We start from the raw sequence: 21556 nt of genomic DNA, 5'->3' as shown, positions 1-21556 counted from the left end.
AGTCTGACCTTCTGGACCCTGGCCTCTGGTCAAATATTTAATACAAAATGAAGACTATTTATTTATTTTAATGTTTATTTATTTTTGAGAGAGACAGAGAGAGAGAGACAGAGCATGAGCGAAGGAAGGGCAGAGAGCAAGGGAGACACAGAATCCAAAGCAAGCTCCAGGCTCTGAACTGTCAGCATAGAGCCCGGTGTGGGGCTTGAGCTCATGAACCACGAGATTATGACTGAGCCAAAGTTGGATGTTTAACTGATTGAGCCACCTGAGCACCCTCAAAATAAAGACTTTTTAAACTTCCAAAGGATAAGTATCAGAACAGCACCAACCCTTACAAGTCACCATGTGTCTGAGAAATAACTATTTGGATGTTAAAACGCTAACAGAAATACCTGACATCCACATCCCCCTGGTTGAACTGACTACAAGAAAGGGGTGGAAAATAGAGAAGAGGATGGAAGGGAAGGAATTATGAGGTATGCTGGCTCAATGCCCTGTGCCTATGGGGGAAACAAATTCTTTGATACCCCCAACAATGACTCCCAACCCTTTTGGAATTCTGGCATCCTTTCATTATCTACTTGACCATCTAGTGTTGATGTGACAACTTCCAATCCTGCACTTGCATGAAAATTAAATGAAATCCACTTAACGTTTTTAAATGAATGTGAATTAACAAGAATTTTATTGCAGGCATTTTGCAGCATCCCTTGTAACAGCTTGTATATAACACATTGGCTAAGAGGAACACCACTTTTTAAAACAAAATGGTGCAGTCATATAGTCGTTACAGCCCTGGAGTTATGTCAGGTGAGCCTTGCCACATCCATCCTGGAAAATAGCAGGACCAGTTGGCACCTCACTCAGGGAGACAGTGCAAGAGTGAAAGAGTTCCCAGGTGGTCCAGGCACACTTCCTACAAATGAACTCCGGGACATAACCTCAAAGTCTTCCAGTCGACCCTCCTTTACTTGAGCTACTTTCAGTCATTTTCAGTCCTTACAAAATAAATCATCCTTGCCTAGATCATGCTGAATTGGCACATAGAAAAAGGATACGTGAATACCAGTAAAAAAAACTTGGCAGGCCCAGGCCCTGCCTCCATCTGACCTTCAGGGCACAGTGCCACGTGGGGGGAAGAAGGGTGACAGAGAGGTGGCCTAAGCATCTGGAGTTGCTGATGTGCTGCCCAGCTTTGCTACAACCAGATCTTGCACTCACCTACCCAACAGAACCATCTATCCGTATATGAAGATGTTTAACTCTACAAAAGGGGGGCACTTTGCTTGGCTCCTTTGACTGGTATCTTTGGATAGAGCAAGAGGAAAAGAGACAGTAAACAACATGGAAAGGAAAAATAAAAGATGGAGAGACTTGTGGCCGATATATTCCCACCCAAACATGCACACTCCATTTTACAGAGAACATAAAAGACCCTAGAATTAGGAAAAGACCATTCCGTGAGAATAATACTCATGGGGCTTTTCAACAAAATGTTTTTGCCCTATAGACCTACAGAGCGGTCTGGCTGACTCATTTCTACTATAAAACACGCTCCAATTTTCTCCGGCCTTAACAGAGAAATATGAAACTTGAAAAATGTTTATTTCCCCAGCTTCTTGCAAAGCCCTACCTCCCAAGTTATTGTGGTAACTTCCTGACTTCCACCCCCGTGTACCCACAACTGCTTTATTTCCCTCAGGCCTATGGCCTGGTCAACACATATCAGTCAGTTTCCCAAGGCTCTGCTTTCTGCCATGTGGCCATGGTTGGTACTAGTTCACACAGGAAGTGTCCCCAATTTCAATGGAGATTTCTTCAACAGTAGTGTTAGCAAGAATGTGGAGAAAAAGGAACATTCATGCACTGTTGGTGGAAATGCAAACTGTGCAGCTACCATGGAAAACATAGTTTCCTCAAAAAGTTAAAAATAGAACTACCCTACAATTCAGTAATTACACTATTGGGTACTTACCCAAAAAATACAAAAACACTAGCTCAAAGGGATATGCACCCCTATGTTTATAGCAGTATTATCTATAAGAGCTAAATTATGGAAGCAGCCCAAGTATCCATCAATACGTGAATGGATAAGCAAGATGTGGTGTGTGTGTGTGTGTGTGTGTGTATATATATATATATATATATATATATATATATATATATATGATGGCGTATCATTCAGCCATAAAAAAGGAAATCTTGCCATTTGCAATGACATGGATGGAACTAGAGAAAATAATGCTAAGTGAAATCAGTCAGTAAGAGAAAGACAAATACCATATGATTTTCACTCATATGTGGAATTTAAGAAACAAATAGAAAGGGGTGCCTGAATGGCTCAGTTGGTTAAGTGTCTGACTTTGGCTCGGGTCATGATCTCACAGTTCATGGATTGGAGCCCCATATCAGGTTCTGCACTGACAGTGAGGAGCCTGCTTGAGATTCTCATTCTCTTTCTCTTTCTCTCTCTGCCCCTTTCCTGCTTACACACACTCATGCATGCTCTCTCTGTCTCTCCCTCTCTCTCTCTCTCTCTCTCTCAAAAATCAATAAACATTAAAAAAAAACAAAAAAAATGATGAAGATAAAAAAAGAAGAGAGATACAAAGCAAGAAACAGACTCTTAACTACAAAGAACAAACTGATGGTTACCAGGGCAGGGAGTGGGGGGAATGGGTAAGATAGGGGATGGGGACTAAGGATGGCACTTGTGATGAGCACTAGGTGGTGTATGGAATTGTTGAGTCACTATATTGTACATCTGAAACTAATATAACTCTGTATGTAAACTATACTGGAATTTTAAAAAAATTTTTAATGGAGATTTTTTCCCTCTTGGTGTTGTTGACTGGATGGAATGAGAGAGCAAATGCAAAGTTCCAGGCTGAGGGCAGGCACCCAAGAAGCCTCTACACAATATACTGTGGGGATCTGGCCTTCCCTCCTGAGAGAACAAAGTACTTGCCTCCTTGGAGTTAATGTAACTGTAGGTCCAAAAGTGTATGGAGTTAAAGGGCAAGTTTACAAGGCAGTGGGCTGAGGATAGAAGACTTTCTGCTCTGGGGGTAACTTCTGGTCCCACATGGGTGGAATATGCTTTCATATGCCTACTACAGACTCAGATGAATACCTCAGGCAGCTGGGCAGGAGAACTCAGCACAGTGCTGCATAAGGATCAAACTGGAATTCTGCAGATAAAATTTTATTGTGAAAGAAAGATGTGAATGGGGAATTACACTTTGATGATGTTAAATTAACTGATTTTTTAATATACTGAGATGAAAAGGAAGTTTAAAGTCATTCTTATTATTAAATGCTTAGCCAATTCAGAGTCCTTTGGGGGAACCAAAATGTCCAATGATATCTTTTAAAAAATTACTTATTTTAGAGCCTTAATAGATCTCTTTGACTCTGTGTTGGCAAAAACTTCAAATCTATCACTCATTGAAATTAACTTTGTTTATTAAATCACTTTTGATTCCAAGAAATTTCAAGCCTTCAAATTCCAAGCTTTAACCATGCAGGAGAAACACCAAATCCAGATAATGAATTTGAGTGAAATTAGCTGATGATGTGGCTGGGAATTTCATTCTCAGAAACAGCTTAGAAAATGATGTCATAAGGTTGTTAACATGAAGACAGTAATACATGTCACATCTGTGTCTGTCTTTGTGGTTTTTAAATTTAACCAGTTAGTTATTCCCACACCCACACTATTTTCCATACAGAATAAAAGAGCACTTAGAAGATTTTATGAAAGATAGCTTGATAACATAAGATACGTAGAGGTGGTAACCAAAGGGGAAAACCACAGTACGTTCCTGAAATAGAAGTAGGAATCAATCCAACAAAGGATTATCTATTATATGAAACTATTTAGTGACTTTGGTACCAACTTTTTAACCAGGTGAGGAAAAAATAGTTTGACTTTTTATAAATAGAAAATGTTTAACTTTTTGCTGTTTCCAGTTTAAACTTTACCCATTTGAATCACATTCCAAAAATACTCCAGTGCACATTTCAGAATCTTCTGACTCTTCTTTGAATCAAAATCGTAGCTTATTGTCCAATGAAATGACTATTTTTTCTACCTGATAGTTTGAAAACAAGGACTATTAAATCACTAGAAAATCTTGCATGAAAGCAAATCTCAGGAATAGTGTGAACTCCTGGGAAGTGATGGGATTTTTAGGGACTAATATAGTGATACGTTTATATCTATATATATATTTTAAGACAGAAAGTTTATGAAGGAATTGCTTGCAACTTTCTGTTTACAGGCTAAGACCTCAAATATACCCTACACCTCCACTTAATAACTATTCTTTTTTTTTTAATTTTTTTTAACGTTTATTTATTTTTGAGACAGAGAGACAGAGCATGAACAGGGGAGGGGCAGAGAGAGAGGGAGACACAGAATCCGAAACAGGCTCCAGGCTTTGAGCTGTCAGCACATAGCCCGATGCGGGGCTCGAACCCACGGACCGTGAGATCATGACCTGAGCCGAAGTCGAACGCTTAACCGACCAAGCCACCCAGGCGCCCCTAACTATTCTTTTACTTAAAAGATTTTCCCAATAAAATTTTTGCTCTTATCAGGTTTGGGTCCCAGCAAAGGCAGTCACCTTGCAAATTTCAGTAACACATAGCCCTTAGGTGGATTCAGCATTTACAATCTTAGATTTTCTAAGTGCTACTTTCCAGTATTCTGTCCCATATTCTGTCCTACTGAATCATCAGAATATCCCAGAAATTCTAGCATTCTGGCAAGGAAAAACATATGTATGTATGTAGGTATGTGCGTGTGCATATGCGTGTGTATGTATATGTGTGTGTGTATATATATATATATATATATATATATATATATATATATAGTATTTATATATATAGTATTTATCATATTAAGGTGTACTTGGAATTCTTTTTATTCCTAGGATATAACCCAATGGTTATACATTAAATCGCTGTTTTTTAAGCCCCTTGAAATAATTTATCTTTGTATAGTTAAGCTACTAACTCAACACAGTAATCTTTATCTTACTTTCTGTTTTAGGAATTACTTTTGAAATTTAATTTGATTTTTATAATGATATAAAAATGGTTCCAAGCTCAAATTCACAAAACAAGGTATAATCCAAAATGTAGTTTTCAATCTGTGTTTCCTTCACTGTAGTCCCAATATAACCAATTTTTTTTTCAGTGTTTTTATTATGCCCTTTTGTTGTTATGATTTCAAATATAAGCAAATATTCATATCCCTGCCACATTTTGGGGGTAAATAGTGAAATATATCTTCTTCCATCTTGTTTTTTTCAGGTAATAACATTCTACAGAGTACATATCCATAGAAGCATAAGAAGCTCCTTATTTCTAGCCACACTTCTCCAGTGGTGAGTGTCTGAGTCCCCTATTGACAAACATTTGGATTATTTCCAGCATTCTATTGTTACAAATAGAGTTGCAGTGAATATCTGCCTAAAGATTATAAATTAACTTTGGAGTTTTGGAAACGTTTATATTCTAAGACTATTTTGGAAACTGTTAGATAATTCACGGACTGAAGCGTTTTGTTTGCTTAAACCTTTCTTTGTGTATGTTAGCTATGATTATATAAATATGTTTACATTTTCTCTTTTTTAAATTTATTTATTTTGAGGGAGAGAGTATGAGCAGGAGAGGGACAGAGAGAAAGGGAGAGAGAGAGAGAATCCCAAGCAGGCTCTGCACTGTCAGCACAGAGCCCAACATGGGGCTTGATCTCAGGAGCCATGAGACTGTGGCCCGAGCCAAAATCAAGATTAGGATGCTCAGCTGACTGAGCCACCTGGGTACCCCCATTTTCTCATTTTTCTTATATAATTGGACTTCTGTGTCCAAGTATATGACCAGCCGCTGCAAATGGTCCACAGATGCATGGCAAAGGTATAGCCTCTGCTTATAAAATACAAAGTTCAATACCTACCTACTGAGTCAATCTTATTTTACTTTTTGCTCTCTACAAAATCTTGAGAAAAATATTTTAATTCCTCTTACAATTATATTTATCATTTTCTCTTTGATATTCCAGAAAGTTTTTTCTTTATTTCTTTTAAGGCTATATTTCTAAGAAGGCTCAGGAATTTTACATCTTCTTTTATCTATATAAAATGATCCTTGTTGGCGTGCATGGGTGGCTCAGTAGTTTAAGCCTCCAACTCTTCATTTAGGCTCAGGTCATAATCTCATGATTCATGAGATCAAGCCCCACATTGGGCTCTGTACTGACAGCACAGAGAATACTTGGGATTCTCCCTCTCCCTTTCTCTCTGCCACTCCCCCACTCATGCTCACACTCTCACTCTCAAAATAAATAAATAAATAAACTCAAAAAAATATTTAAAAAATAAAATGATCCTTGTTTTCCTGACAAATTATTTTTGGTTTTAATGACATTGTTATCACTACCTTTATCTTCTTTCTTGCCTTCCTTCTTCTTCCTTTTTTTTCCCATTGTTTATCTTTTTATTTTTAACACTCACAGCTGAGTAATGGCTGCCCAGTTTTTGGCTAGCAACTGTCCTGAGTTCTTGAACCAAGGAGTATGCAAAGCCTCTCTCAACCCCCAGCAAGATCTTCCATGTCAGGGGTAAAGCTTTGATGGCTCCTGATAGAGATCCTCAGAAAGCTCCGTAAGATTTTCACCTAATGACATTCCCTCTCAGATTCTGACTGCCACTCAAACTTCATTTCCAGTGTCACTGGAATTGATAATGGATTCATCATTTTTATGTGCGTTCATCTGGGTAAGATACTGGATGCATAAAACTAGAAGAGATTGCACTGGAGCACATTCCATTTTATTTATTTATTTATTTTTAAGTTTATTTTTTATTTTTATTTGAGAATGAGGGGAGGGGCAGAGAGAGAGAGAGAGAGAGAGAGAGAGAGAGAGAGAGATTCCCAGGCAGGCTTCACCTTGTTAGTGTAGAGCCTGCTGCAAGGCTCAAACTCAAGAACCATGAGATCATGACCTAAGCCAGAGTCAGACGCCTAACCAACTGAGCCACCCAGGTACCTTACAGCACATTCTATTTTAAACTGGAACCAACTTGCGATGTTTTGAACATTCACTACTATTTGGTAATATGATTTTGATAGTTAAATTTGTATTATAAAAGCATATATTAAAGAGCACTTAATGGCTGAATATGACACAGAAAAAGAAACAGTGTGTCAAAGATGATAAAATTTACTTATAAACTTTTATTCTATGAATGTATTTCAGACCTAAAGAAAATATACAACCTTGTCCTTTCACTTTGGGGTCAACTTATATTTTTAAGTACCCTTGTATTTTTTATATTAAGAACTTATGATGAATTGGAGGTTTCAAAATTGATAACTCAAATCCATTAGTCTGTTGTTTGTTTCAAAATTTTGAGAAAAGAGTTCATTGTTAAGCAAACTGAGTTCTTCAGACAATACAAATGGATCAATATACCATTGACTTTAAAATGGTCAAATGACAATTCAACTCTTCTATAAACCAATAGATGCAGTTTATTAAATTATTTTTTCTCATGAATTTTTATTCTTTTCAATAGAAGTATATTCAATATGTGCCTTAATTTGTCATCTTTGGAGGATTTTTTTAATTTGAAACATCTTAAAAGACTCTTCAGACAAAATATGCCAATTAGCAGCTCAGAAAATATTATAATCCTTCTCAAAGACCATAAATTAAAACTCCTCCATCTTTTAAGTTGGAAAACTGGGTCTTCAAATCACAGGACTAATTTTCTTTTTCATTTTTTATTTCAAAATAATTTCGAATTTATAGAAAAGTTGCAAAAACAGGAAAGAGAATCCTGTACTACCCCAGTTCATCCAATGTTAACATTTTGCCACATTTACTTTTCCAGTCTCTCTCTCATCTCACTCTTTTCTCTCTCCATGTGTACACACATACACACACACACACACACACAACCAGAACAAGAGTATCCTCTTACATAACCACATTGCAGTTATACATTTAGCACTGATGCCATAATCACTCTTTATCATTCAGTTTCTGTTCGCACACTTCCAGTTTTCCGAACAATGTCCTTTATGGCCACCCCGGATCCAACACAGCGTTCTGAGTTGCATTTAGCTGCCTTGCCCCTTTCATCTCCTTCAATCTGGAAGAGTTCCTCAGCCTTTCCTTGTCTTGACAGCAACCGTTGTAAAGAGTCAGAGCAGTTGTTAGAACAGGAACTAGTTTTCACTCTCCTCAATCCCTTCTGGCACTGGCTTTGTCTTAGCAGGGGGAACTTGGTGTCTGCTCTTCTAACCTGCCAGAATCTATTTCTTAAGGGTGAATCAACCCAATGACTCATTTTCATGAATCCTTATGTGTAGCATCTGAATCCACATCCACATACAAAGACTCAAAGCAAACCTAAAAATAGTAGTAGTTGTGGCAGTGGAAGCTTGTAATACATAGAGCTTACTCTGTTTCATATGTTTACTCATTTGCTCCTCGTAATAACTCTAGGAGAGTAATACAATTATCATGGCTGCCTTTTTATGACAGGAAACTGAGGCACACAGAAGTTAAGGAAGGAACTGTACAAAATCACACAGCTAGAACATGGCAAAACCTGAACTTCAACCCCAGCAATCTGTCACTAGAAGCTTCTATAGGTTCCTTCTCTCTCAAATAAATCTCTCACCTCTTTTATAAGCCTTCAGCCTAGCAAATGAAAACGTGGCTTTTATGATAGGTTGGCATGTGATATAGGTAGTAAAATTTATAAGAACAATGTTCTGGTCTATTGCATAAGCCCCACACTCTACATCTGAGCTAGGTGGGAACGGAAGACCCAGAGAAGCACCAACAGACAGCAGTACCCTGAGAGCAGGGAAGTGCAGTATCTGAACAAATTGTCACTGAGTCATATTAAGTAAGTTAAATATTTACTTAGCTGGCAGGAGTGAATATTATATTTTTAATTGTTATCTACTTTAACCAACAGTTAGTTGGTATCCATTGTGGATGGAAGATTATATTATGCATTTTGGAAAGAACCCAAATAGAAGAGTCTCAAGGAACAATACCCATTCATGAAAAGACAAAAGGTTAAGAATATTTACTAGGAAGCGCACATGTGTTGATACATTAGTATTATATGAAGAAAACACTTTTCACAGAAACCCTACGGGAGTTATTAGAGTAGGGAACATTTAAGAAGATATGTTTTTCCAAAGGGCGCCTGGGTGGCTCAGTCAGTTGAGCGTCTTACTTCTGTTCAGGTCATGATCACGCTGCTCGTAAGTTCGAGCCCCATGTCTGGCTCTGTGCTGACAGCTCAGAGCCTGGAGCCTGCTTCAGATCCTGTGTCTCCCCTTCTCTTTGCCCCACCCCCGTTCATGCTCTGTCTCTCAAAACTGAATGAAAGTTAAAAAAATATAATAATAAATAAATATTAAAAATTAAAAAAAAAAGAAGTTATGTTTTTCCTTGAATGTATGAGTTTTTAAATTGGCTTAGAAAACCAAGTGGAATTAAGAGTGTCCTGATCAGGGTAAAGATGCACAGGAAGGGGACCACACACATGAGGACCTACAGAGGGTAGAGAGTCGTGGGTTCACCTCAGAAAGCAAAAGGATGCCAATAATGGGTGTGACAAAGAAAAATCAGCATTAACCTGTTCACCAGATGGGTTTAAAAAAAAAAAAGGAGCTCAGGGTCATACCTGTCAGGAAGAAGAGACTATCTTAAAGAAAAGGCTTTTGGTTGAGGAGGGATTTTTGTTTTATTTTATTTTTTTAATAATGTCAGACCAACTAAGCATGAAAGAGGAGTATGAAAAGAGCTTACTGGCTCAAGGTCAGAAGAAAGCACTGAGGCCTTATAGGAAGTGGTGTATTCCAGGGCACCTGCGTGGCTCAGTCGGTTAAGGGTTCAACTTTGGCTCAGGCCATGATCTCTCCGTTCATGAGTTCCAGCCCCACGTCGGGCTCTGTGCTGACCGCTCAGAGCCTGGAGCCTGCTTCAGATTCTGGGTCTCCCTCTCTCTCTGCCCCTCCCCTGCTCATACTCTATCTCTCAAAAGTAAATAAACATTAAAAAAAATTAAAAAAAAAAAAAAAAAAGGAAGTGGTGTGTTCTGAAGAGCAGTGAAGCCAAAGTCAGGCAGCAGCTAGCTGAGATAAAAGTGAGTAGGGTGGAAAAGTCCACTTTGTCACACATGATTGTGGAAAATGAAATGGCAATTGGATGCTGTAGCAAGGTCAAGGGAGGGATACTCTTTAAGTTAAGAGCAAACACTACACACTGGCTTCAAACTCCCTGAGACTGTGTCTAACCAGCGCTGTAGATATTGAATCAGCTCCTGAGGATGGCTTTCACGACTCCAGTCATTGGGAAAATGTTCAGAAGAAACAGGAAATATGGGAAATATAAACATTTGTGCAGAAAATAGTGGGATTCTAAAAATAAAACTTAAAATTTTTGTGTATAAGGCCACGTGGCATACAGTTAAATTATAAGGAAGGAACCAGAGGGGTTGTCTGGCTGGCTCAGTTGGCTCAGGGTTGTGAGTTCAAGCCCTACATTGGGTGTGGAACCTACTTAAAATAAAAATTAAAAAATAAAACTACACACACAAATTTAAAAATAAAATGAAAAATAAAAGGAAGGAACCAGAGGAATGTAATTAGATAAAAATACCAAAGTCAGTTAAATTTTTGTTTAAGCTTATTTATTTATTTTGAGAGAGAGAGAGAGAGACAGAGCAGGGGAGGGGCAAATATATATATACAGAGAGAGAGAGAATCCCGCTGACAGTGTGGAGCCCAATTCAGGGCTTGAACCCACAAACTCTGAGATCATGACCTGAGACGAAACCAAGAGCCGGCTGCTTAACTGACTGAGCCACTGTGCTGTCCCCAAAGTCGGTTAAATATTTACATATGAGGGTTCAAAGAAAACTTAGAAATAGTAGTAATCATGGCAAGCATAGTTAACACTTGTATGGTGCTTACTCTGTATGAACGTGTGAGTATAGAAGCAAAAGTCCTGAAACACTAAGTTTTTCTTCACATCTCAGAGTTTTGAAGAAAAACTAGAAGATGGATTTATTTACTAACTCAATAGAAACATTTGCTAAACATCAGGGGTATTGAGATCAATCCAATATGTCCCCTTTGGTCAAGGAGCTTCCGATCCAATGGAACTGGCAGATAACTACCATCTGTTGTGCCGAGAGCTACCAAGGACAAGAGTAACAAACATAAAGGTAATGAAAATGTATTTTAGTGATTTGGTGATTTGGGTGCCACTCAGTAGACCCTCAGAAGCCCCAAGCCTTCCAGCCCATCTTTTATCCCAAGAGGATCCTGGATCACTCACAATACTCTTTGGCATTCTTAACATTGTCTTACTCTAAGTCTTGACTCTAACACGCCCATCACCACCACCACACCTTCACATACACACACATATACCGAGGAAGGATGGTCTCAGTTGATTCTTCCATCCACATTGTCACCACCACATCTATCATGGCTAATCTTGCCAGGTGGACCTTGCTGTTATTTATCAAAAAGGCCTTCATCTCACCTATGCTGGAGCCCTCTTACTGGTATTCCAAAAGGTTCTCTGGCTCCTAGATTGTTTTTTTGTAATTTTCTTTCTAAAGCAATTTGAAATACCCCTACTCTGTTCAACCTTGAATAAGTTTCTTAACTACCTAGGAGTGAGTTTAAGACACACACACACACACACACATACACACACTCCTTTGCTCATTAAATTTCAGTGTGCTCATTCCTAAGCATGAATCCCAATCTTCCACCCCTACCTAAAATTCCAAGGCAAATCTAGTTGAGGCTTTGAGGCAGCCAGACAGGCTCAGTTCCCCCCAGGGACGTGGCCACCTGTGTGCTTTGCATTTTATTATGTGAGGGAGAAGCACCTGAAATGTGAGATTTAGTGAAAGAAAGGCAGTCATGTAACAGTGTCTCCAGCTTATTTCAGCAAAAGAAAGGAAGTGAAAGCCAAGCTCTCTGTATATGCTTTTCACTAGACAATCACCAAATCACAGTGACTCAGCACCATCATATGTTTTGGTCATTGGCACTTATTCCTATTCCTTTAGGACCCAAACATTGCTCCAATCATGTTGCCATGTCACACCTCACCACTGTTGTTAGAAAAACATTCCATGCGGGAAAACACACTTGTTACACAAAAAGAATATGAGAGATTACATGGTAGAAGCAGGCAGTGTTATGGTAAAGATCAAAGTTCCTTTTCGAAAGGAATTTGTTATTGGTTCACACTCTTAGATTTGAGCTTTTGTTGACTCATTGTACAGTACTCAAGCTGCACTGAGCTAATGTTTAGAAATTCATTCAACATGGAAGCAAAGTCCAATATCAAATTCTTAAGAGCATGTGACTTGGGTCTATTCATACCTGGGTATGTTCTTATTCACGAGTACACACACACACACACACACACACACACACACATCCACACAGAACATGGCTGTAGAAAAATGGAATGATAACTGGACACTGAAATGAAGTCACCAAAGGATTACTTTTCATAAGAAATGAGAAGGAACACTACAGAGTGGCAGCAACTTCTCTCTGCATTGAGATTCATATGCATCCATATACATTCTTACATGAAAACTCTTTTTTAAAAGCTTAAAACCAAATGAGGGAAAACAGTTATAACTTGAACTAAGATTACAGTGAACAAGGAGTCCACAGAATGTTAGTATTTGGTTGTATATATCAACTTCCTTGCTCAAAGCATACACTTTAAAGAAATGTACTGAGGTGCAATATATGTCCTGTAAAGGGCACACATGTGAAATGTGGAGTTGATGGATTCTCCCACATGCATTTACCTACGTAACTAATGTTCAGTTCAGGATAGAGGACATCTCTGTGCTCCTCTAAGAAGGCTGTCTCTTGCCTGTTCCCAGTAAACATCTCCCCATAGAGGTAATACTATTCTTACCTCTGTCACCATAATTTGTTTTGTGCATTCTTGAGATTTATGTAATTTGAATCTATTAAAGTATGTACTTTAATGTATAAAGTATATACTTTAGTGCCATTTAATTTTTTAAAAATGCAATACATTTGAAAGGTGTTTCTCTCTCAGCTCTGACCTCCAGCCACTCACACCTCTACCCAAGGCAACCAATGATGCCAGCTTCTTGTGCATCTCTACAGAAATATTTATTCATACACATGCAAATGCACATGCATATACATAGTTTTCCTCCTCACACAAGTTCTACCAAATGCTATACACACAGTGACCTATAGTTTGCATTTTACACACACACACACACACACACACACACACACACACACACACACAAAATATATCACGGATATTGTTCCTATTCAAGACTTTCCTGATCTTTTCTCTGCCACACATTCCTTTAATGAACCAGTCCCCTACTGATAAGCTTTTACTTCCTAATTTTTTGCTATGATAAACGTTTAAATGTATTATTTCACACACAGGGAAGTAAATCTATGGGAAAACATTTTTAAAGGTGGATTTGTTGGGTCAAATGACATAATGTATATGCAATTTTTATACATTTATAAAATTACTCCAGTGACATGTTTTTTCCAGTTTAAGCTCCAAGGGTCTGTTTTCTCATTCATTTGCCAACATAGAGTGTTATTAAACTTAGGATCTTTGCCAATCTGACAAGAAAAAACTGATTTCCTCTCTGTAGATCTAATTTGCATTTATGAGTGCGATTGGGTGTATGTTCATGGGTATAAGGGCCATTTGTAGATCTTTTTCTATACACCATCTTTTTACACCTTTATTCATGTTCCTATTTGATTGTTGGCTTATTTCTTTGAAGATACTTTTTATATACTGGGGAATTTAGCCTTTAATTGTGAAATGTCTTGCAAATATTTTCTCCTAGGTTCTTGCTTATCTCTTATCTTTGCCATATTGGCATTTGCCATACAGATTTTTTATGAAGTTGAATTTTATTGTGTAGCTTATAACTTTTCCACTCAAAGATTATAAGAGAAGATTCTCCCATGAATTCTTTTGACACTTTAATTGTTTGTTTGTTTAAATGTCTGGTTCATCTGGAATTTACTTGGGTATAAAATATAAGATATGGATATAACTTCATCTTTTTCCAGATAACCATTCAAGTTTACAAATACCATTTATCAAATAACTGTCTTTTCCCTATTGATTTCAAATGCCATTTTTATCATATCCTAAATTATATGTGTGTTGGGGTACATTTCTACAACAAGAAACCAAACCTTGGAGATTCTTCTATACCCTGAAATCAAATAGAACCCAAATAGAGGCCTTGATTACTTCTGAAGATATGCTCACAGGCCAAGGAGAGAGTCGGCAGACACCAATATGTAAGGAATCACCCTGAATGAACTACATGCTGTAGAATCATCTGAAGGGAAGTTTAAAACAAACATTTCAAATGTCAAAGAGATAAAAGAAGGAAGAGAATCTATAAGGCAAGAAAAGAACATACAGATTTGGAGGTGCCTGGATGGCTCAGTTGGTTAAATGTCTGACTATTTTGGCTCAAGTCACGATCTCACCTTTCATGAGATCAATCCTTGAGTGTGGCTCTGCTCTGACAGCACAGAACCTGCTTGGGATTCTCTCTCTCTCTGCCCCTGCCCCACTCACATAGTCTCTGTCTCTGTCTCTCTCTCTGTCCCTCTGTCTCAAAAATAATAAATAAGCTTTATTTATTTATTTGTTTATTTGTCTATTTTTTGAGAGAGAGGGCACAAGTGAGTGAGGGACAGAGAGCTAGAGAGAGAGAGAGAGAGAGAGAGAGAGAGAGAATGAATCCCTGAAGGGCAGAGACTGGGTGGAGAGAAAGAAACAGGGCTCACCCAAAGTAGGTTCCTGTTTTTACTGGACGTGGGGCTCGTGTTCACCTGAAATGGGGTTCGTTGGACTGGAACTCTCAAATCGTGAGATCATGACGTGAGCGAAAGTCAGGTGCTTAAGGACTGAGCCACCCAGGTGCCCAAATAAATAAACTTAAAAAAAAAAAAAAGAGCATACAGATTTGGAAGGGAGTTAAATGGAATGATTGAATTATAATCTACTGATTTGACCTGTATTGAATACAAAGCTGACCAATTACTGACTAAACTTTGTTGTAAATTTTGCCTAAGAATAGGCAAAAAAATGAAGGAAACAAATATGAAACTGACAAATAAAACTTTTTGATTATTCCAAAGTTATTTAGAAAAGTTATTTTTAAAAAATTATTCTAAATGTTTTGTTTCAGCCTCTGCAGTCCTTGCTTGATAGTCATTTTTATTAGGAGAAAAGGGCATCATTTTACCAGAGTGAACACATGTTGAAGAGAAGTGGACAAAAGCTACTGGTGAGGGAAGCATTGTACCATAATTTTTCTTGGTAGATGAAAGATAGCCTTGAAAACCAACGCAAGTTAAAGGTGTTTCTAATTGGTAAGGCAAGTAATAATGGGTATGGACATTGTACAGAGCTATAATTATCATTCCAGGGAAGCCAGATGGGTAGAGTCAGTTTATTGCATATAAAAATAAAAAAGAGGGGAAAAATCAGTGATACTGCACAGCATTTAGGAATGTGTAGGTGCAAATAACAGACTCAAAAACAGTATCTTAAATGATACACTTGCCCTGTGCAACAAGAAGCTGGGGTAGTCCAACGTTGCCCTGGAGGCTCAAGAGGCTTTTCCTGCTTTTCACTTCCACCATCCTGAACATGAGGCTTTCATCTTCATGCTGACCACTTCTTTGTTGCAAGGGAGCCACTGTACCCCTACGTACTACAGCAACACCCAGGCAGGGAGAAGAGAAGAGAAAGTAAGAAGGCTGGATCTACATCAGGAAAACAGAAGTTTCCCCAGAAACCCTCTGCATATATCTCATGCAACGCTACAGGGTCACATGGCCCCAAAGTTGGCAAGATAGTCTGATGAAGCAAGTATTTTTAATTTGGCTCATTAGCTAAAATTAGGGTCTTTCAGAAAGAAACAGGGCCAGTGAGAATTGGCATCAGCAGATACAGGGTTAACCCCTGGCCTCACATGATATTTTGACCGTGTTGCTTATTAAACATTCAGAAAGTTATGGACTATTTCAACACATTTTAGTTTTGATAAACATCTTATGTACCTTCATTTTTGCCTAGTCCCTCCCTACTCATAAGCAAAAGGTGAACTGAAGCACTCCTAAAATGTCTTCTCATTTTGTTATGATAAACAGGTCCATCTTCCTTTATCCACAGTTTGCAAAATGTAAAAACAAGACAAAAACCATGAAAACAGAAAAAATGTTGTAACTGATTTTGTGGCAAAAGCTTGATCTGACATGAGAAAAACATATTTAGAGGCTTCATTCATATGAATTAGTGTGAATGTTTATTTCATACGTTGCAGAAATATTAATGTTTGGTTAAGGGGTGCTGTCACAGGCTCTGCTTGGAATATTACATAATAATATTTGAAGTTCTGAATTCCGAAAAACTTCTTCTCAATGGTTTGAATAGGGGATCGTGGAACCACACTTAGAAAGATGATCTCGATGTAAATACACAGTTTAGCAGAAAGCACAGGGTAATTACATAAGTAATCACAGGTTTAAAAAAATGCGGACATTTGAGAACCTGGAAGAAGGTACAATTAATATGCCTCTTAACACTGAGTAATTTAGGGGTGCCTGGGTGGCTTAGTTGGTTGAGCATCTGACTCTTGATTCCCGCTCAGGTCATGATCCCAGCATCGTGGGATCAAGCCCTGCACTGCTTGGGATTCTCTCTCTCTTTCCCTCTGCCCCTCTCCCTCACTCACTGTCAATCTCTCTCTCTCTCTCTCCCTCTCTCTCTCTCTCTCTCAAAAAAAAAATTAGGAATTTAAACCATTTCTATAGTCACCTATGAGGAGGGCATCAAGAATTCTTTCTAAATTTTTTTTTTAATTTTCTTTTTAACGTTTATTTATTTTTGAGACAGAGAGAGACAGAGCATGAACGGGGGAGGGTCAGAGAGGGAAACACAGAATCTGAAACAGGCTCCAGGCTCTGAGCCATCAGCACAGAGCCTGATGCAGGGCTTGAACTCACGAACCGCGAATCATGACCTGAGCCGAAGTTGGACGCTTAACCGACTGAGCCACCCAGGCGCCCCCTAAATTTTAAACATTACATACATTTGAATGCTAAACTAGTCCTAAGACTAGTCCCAGAAATATCACTGACCAGTACAAGTTAATGTTACTATTTGCCCACCTGTGTTGCCACAGGACGTCCAGTGTAAGTAAAGTAGCTGCAGCAGAGGTCTTTGATCTTGTGTGTTACTCAGAGATGATCCTCTACCTGAAAATACCTAAGCAGGCTTCTCAGCATTACCATACAAATGATATCTAGTAGTTCCCTGTGAATACTCCGTGTGCTTTTCAAACTCCTACTGTAACACATTCATTTACATGATAAATAACAACCAAAGTATTCAATGCGTTATTGTGTTCCATATCTATATTATGTTGTACAAGATATTACACAAGCATTGTATAAATAGTAATGGAAGGTGCAATATACAATAAATTCACCTCGCTTGAACTCTTTGCAGGGGTGCTGTGGCAGAGCTGAGCACCACATAAGTGATGAGGCCAAAGCGCAAGGACAGCAGTGTTCCAACACTTCAAAAATGTGCACACAAATGGGGAGGCGGGGTTGTTCAACTATGCATTCTGATTTAGCAGATCTGGAGTTGGGCCCTGAGATTCTGCATTTCTCCCAACTTCCGGGTGATGCACATGCTGACTGGTGGACCACATTTTTTTAAATGTTTGTTTATTTTTGAGAAAGAGCAAAAGAGAGATGGTGCAAGGTAGAAGCAGAGAGAGAGCAGGGACAGGGGATCTGAAGCAGGCTCTGCACTGACAGCAGCAAGCCCAATGTGATGCTCGAACTCACAAACCATGAGATCATGACCTGAGCCGAAGTTGGAGGCTCAACCAACTGAGCCACCCAAGCACCCCATGATGGTGGGCCACATTTTGAATAACAAGGCCCTAAAGCTTCTTCCAACCCTGAGTTACAATCCTCTATAAAAGGATTCGTATAATCTATCTGTAAAATGAACTACAGAAATATAGAGTAATAATACTTTACTACTGTTCGTCGCTTGGGAGGACAACGTACATCTTCGAATACACAAAGTCTTAGGAGAACTCCGTGTGATTTAGCAATCTAGCTAGCTTGCCAAGAGGATAATGGAAAACATAATTGAGATGTGGGCGAAAACCTCCAAAGACTAAAAACCTTTGCTCTGACATGCACCCTGAATATGGTTGTCCCTATGCCAAGATTTTACTAAAAGGTAATTAAGTCTAACCTTGAAAAAATATGTGCTCCCGAGAGTCTTTTGAACCATCTCAGCCTCAAGTGGGGTGAGGCAATTCTGGAGGACTCCTTTAACATCTTAGATCTATTACTTGCAAGGAACAGTAAGACCCCATAAACAACTAAGATGTTCGTTAGATAATAGGCCGTAAAAGAAGTAGGGCAAAGTGGAGAACCACAATAATCAAGAAGGACAAAAAGGAATTCAGAGTGAACCGTTTCTATAAGGGCTATTACACCAGATTCAAACTGGCCTCCTGGTTTCTTGAAACATTAACACCAATTTATGCTACTTACCATAGCCAAAGTCATCCTCTCCAAAGAGAATTTTTTGCATGCTGCTCTGCTGTGAAGTCTAAGGCTCATAGAGAAAAATAAATGCTCACAATTCTATAGGTTTTCACAAAAGCATACCGTTGTGGAACTACAACCACAATCAAGGTATTGAACACTTCCATCATCCCCCAAATCTTTCCCTGTACCTACATAGCCAGTCCGTTCCCCAATCCCAGCCCTTTGCAACCAGTGACTTCCTTTCCCTTCCTATAGTTTTTTCTATTTCTGAATGTTCTAAATGGAATCATACATCTAGGACCTTCTGAATTGGCTTGTCAACTTTGCGCAACACCTTAGAGATACATCAGTCAGGTATTTGTTCCTTCCCGATGCTGAGCAGTATTCCCACTGCAATGCCGTGCGGAGCCATATTGGAGCCTATGGCAAAAGGAAAACTATGCACCCCTATCTACATATTTTCATGTATTTTATGGGCATTTTCTTTCTAGAACATTTAAGTAGCTGAAAAATATTGAAGACTTGAAAAATGGATGTAATTCACATTAAGTATAAAAATTATATTTAGACCAAAGCAGAATTTGTTGTAATTTTACTTTCTTGGCTTTAATGGAAGCAAACTCATCATTAATATTTTCAAAATCCACTTCTTTGCTTATCTCATTTTCTTTTGTAGAAGATTATTGCACTAAGATTAGCATCATTAAAAAAAAAATCTCGGGGCACCTGGGTGGCTCAGTCCATTAAGCCTCCGACTTCGGCTCAGGTCATGATCTCGCGGTTTGCGAGTCTCTAGGTTGGCAGCTGGAGCCTGGAGACTGCTTCAGATTCTGTGTCTCCCTCTCTCTCTCTCTGCCCCTCCCATGTTGATGCTCTGTCTCTCTCTGTCTCTCAATAATAAATAAACATTTAAAAAAAATTTTGTTTTTAAATCTCAAGATAACTTCTGAGATTGTTTTTTAAATCTTGTTTTTAAATCAAGACCTGGCTCGGTTGGTGGAGCAAGTGACTCTCGATCTCAGGGTCGTGAGTTTGACCCACACATTGGATGTAGAGATTACTTAAAAATAAAAGCTTTTTTTTTTGAAAAATATAATTTATCGTCAAGTTGGCTAACATACAGTGTATACAGTGTGCTCTCGGTTTTGGGGGTAGATTCCTGTGATTTATTGCTTACATACAACACCCAGTGCTCATCCCAGTAAGTGCCCTCCTCAATGCTCATCACCCATTTTCCCCTCCCCCAAAAGCTTTTTTTAAATGTTTATTTATTTTTGAGAGAGAGAGAGAGAGAGAGACAGAGCATGAGCAGGGGAAGGGCAGAGAGAGAGAGGGAGACACAGAATCTGAAGCAGGCTCCAGGCTCTGAGCTGTCAGCACAGAGCCCCATGTGGGGCTTGAACTCACCAACTGACATAGTTTTTGTGTGATGTGCATTTTTTTCCATAATAATTGATACTCTCATGCAGTGATTTGTAAATTTCTTACTTCCTAATTTTTCTTTTCATTTATTTTCAAATTCTGGATATATATTCATATCTTTTGTTAAAGTTTACATTCATCAAATATGCTTTAAAAGTAATTTTTTCATTTGTTATAAGCAAAGGGATAGGCCTTCTATTAAGCATGCAGCATTATGTACAGTCACATTTTGGTTTTGTTTTTGTTTAATTTTTTTTTAACGTTTTTATTTATTTTTGAGACAGAAAGAGACAGAGCATGAACAGGGGAGGGTCAGAGAGAGAGGGAGACACAGAATCGAAACAGGCTCCAGGCTCTGAGCTGTCAGCACAGAGCCCGACGCGGGGCTTGAACTCACGAACCGCGAGATCATGACCTGAGCCCAAGTCGGACGCTTAACCGACCGAGCCACCCAGGTGCCCCATACAGTCACGTTTTTAACATAGAGCTTTATTAACTTTTTTGTTGTTGCTTTAAAACATCCCATACATGTAAGTTTCATAAAATATGTAATCTATTGCACTAAGATGCTTTTGGTTACAGCATAATGTATTTTGTCATTTGATAGTATATCTTTTAATATTTGGTGAGTGTTTTTAATTTGTGTAAAAGGTCCCTTGGTGCAATTGATCTTTATGCCTGTCAGATGTTCCATAATATCATTCTTAAAACAGACATAATAATGTTCCATGTTCATTGAATTAAAAAAAAAAAAGTAAATGTACTTTATTCCATACTCAAGACAGTTTATATTTCAATTCACAGAAGCAACATTTTTGCATATTAAAACTATGAGCTAAGTATTGCACAGACTTGGGACAATCAATTTTGGGAGGAAATACTGGCTTGTACACCCTTGTATACACCAGCCATGTTTGCTCCATTGTCACACCCCTGGACACAAGCATTTTTATGTTAATACTATCTTTTCTAATTTATTAATAGTTTCACAAGATAGGCCATATCCAGTTTTTTTTTTATTTCAGTAAAGTCAGTAGAAATTTCTTTTATTGATGACATTATTCATCATGTGAATATACCTAATAATCTGACACACCTGTTCACAATGAGCTATATAAGGTGTACAATCAAAATTACTCTGCTTCCTTTATTCTCAATAGTTTTCAGATTTACTAGGATTTCCTAGTAGCATTACTAATTTGTTTTGAATTTTGTTAGACAAGTAAATCATGGGTTCATTTTTATAATAGCCATGTGATTAGCTTTATTGACATTCATGATCTATAAGTTCAACTAAATTTAGAAACATTCCAGCATCTAGACTTCCAATAATTTCTTGCCATTCTCTAAGACGTAAATCATTTTTGCACCAAATATAACATCTAAAATCACTTACAAACTATTCCACCATTTTTTTCCT

General features: G+C 38.2%; 1 long non-coding RNA gene across 1 annotated transcript; it reads right to left on the bottom strand.

Annotated features, from left to right (window-relative positions):
* Positions 1–15567: 15567 nt before the first annotated feature.
* Positions 15568–16466, bottom strand: LOC131514367 (uncharacterized). Its single transcript, XR_009263045.1, has 2 exons — positions 16195–16466; positions 15568–15845 (listed from the first exon to the last, which is right to left on the bottom strand). It is a non-coding gene; the product is annotated as an uncharacterized LOC131514367 (long non-coding RNA).
* Between the last annotated feature and the right edge of the window lie 5090 nt (positions 16467–21556).

The sequence above is a fragment of the Neofelis nebulosa genome, chromosome 6, assembly GCF_028018385.1.
Source record: "Neofelis nebulosa isolate mNeoNeb1 chromosome 6, mNeoNeb1.pri, whole genome shotgun sequence".
In the NCBI taxonomy this organism is placed as follows: domain Eukaryota; kingdom Metazoa; phylum Chordata; class Mammalia; order Carnivora; family Felidae; genus Neofelis; species Neofelis nebulosa.
The sequence above is the reverse complement of the archived record's forward strand: the minus strand, read 5'-3'. Positions and strand labels throughout refer to the sequence as shown.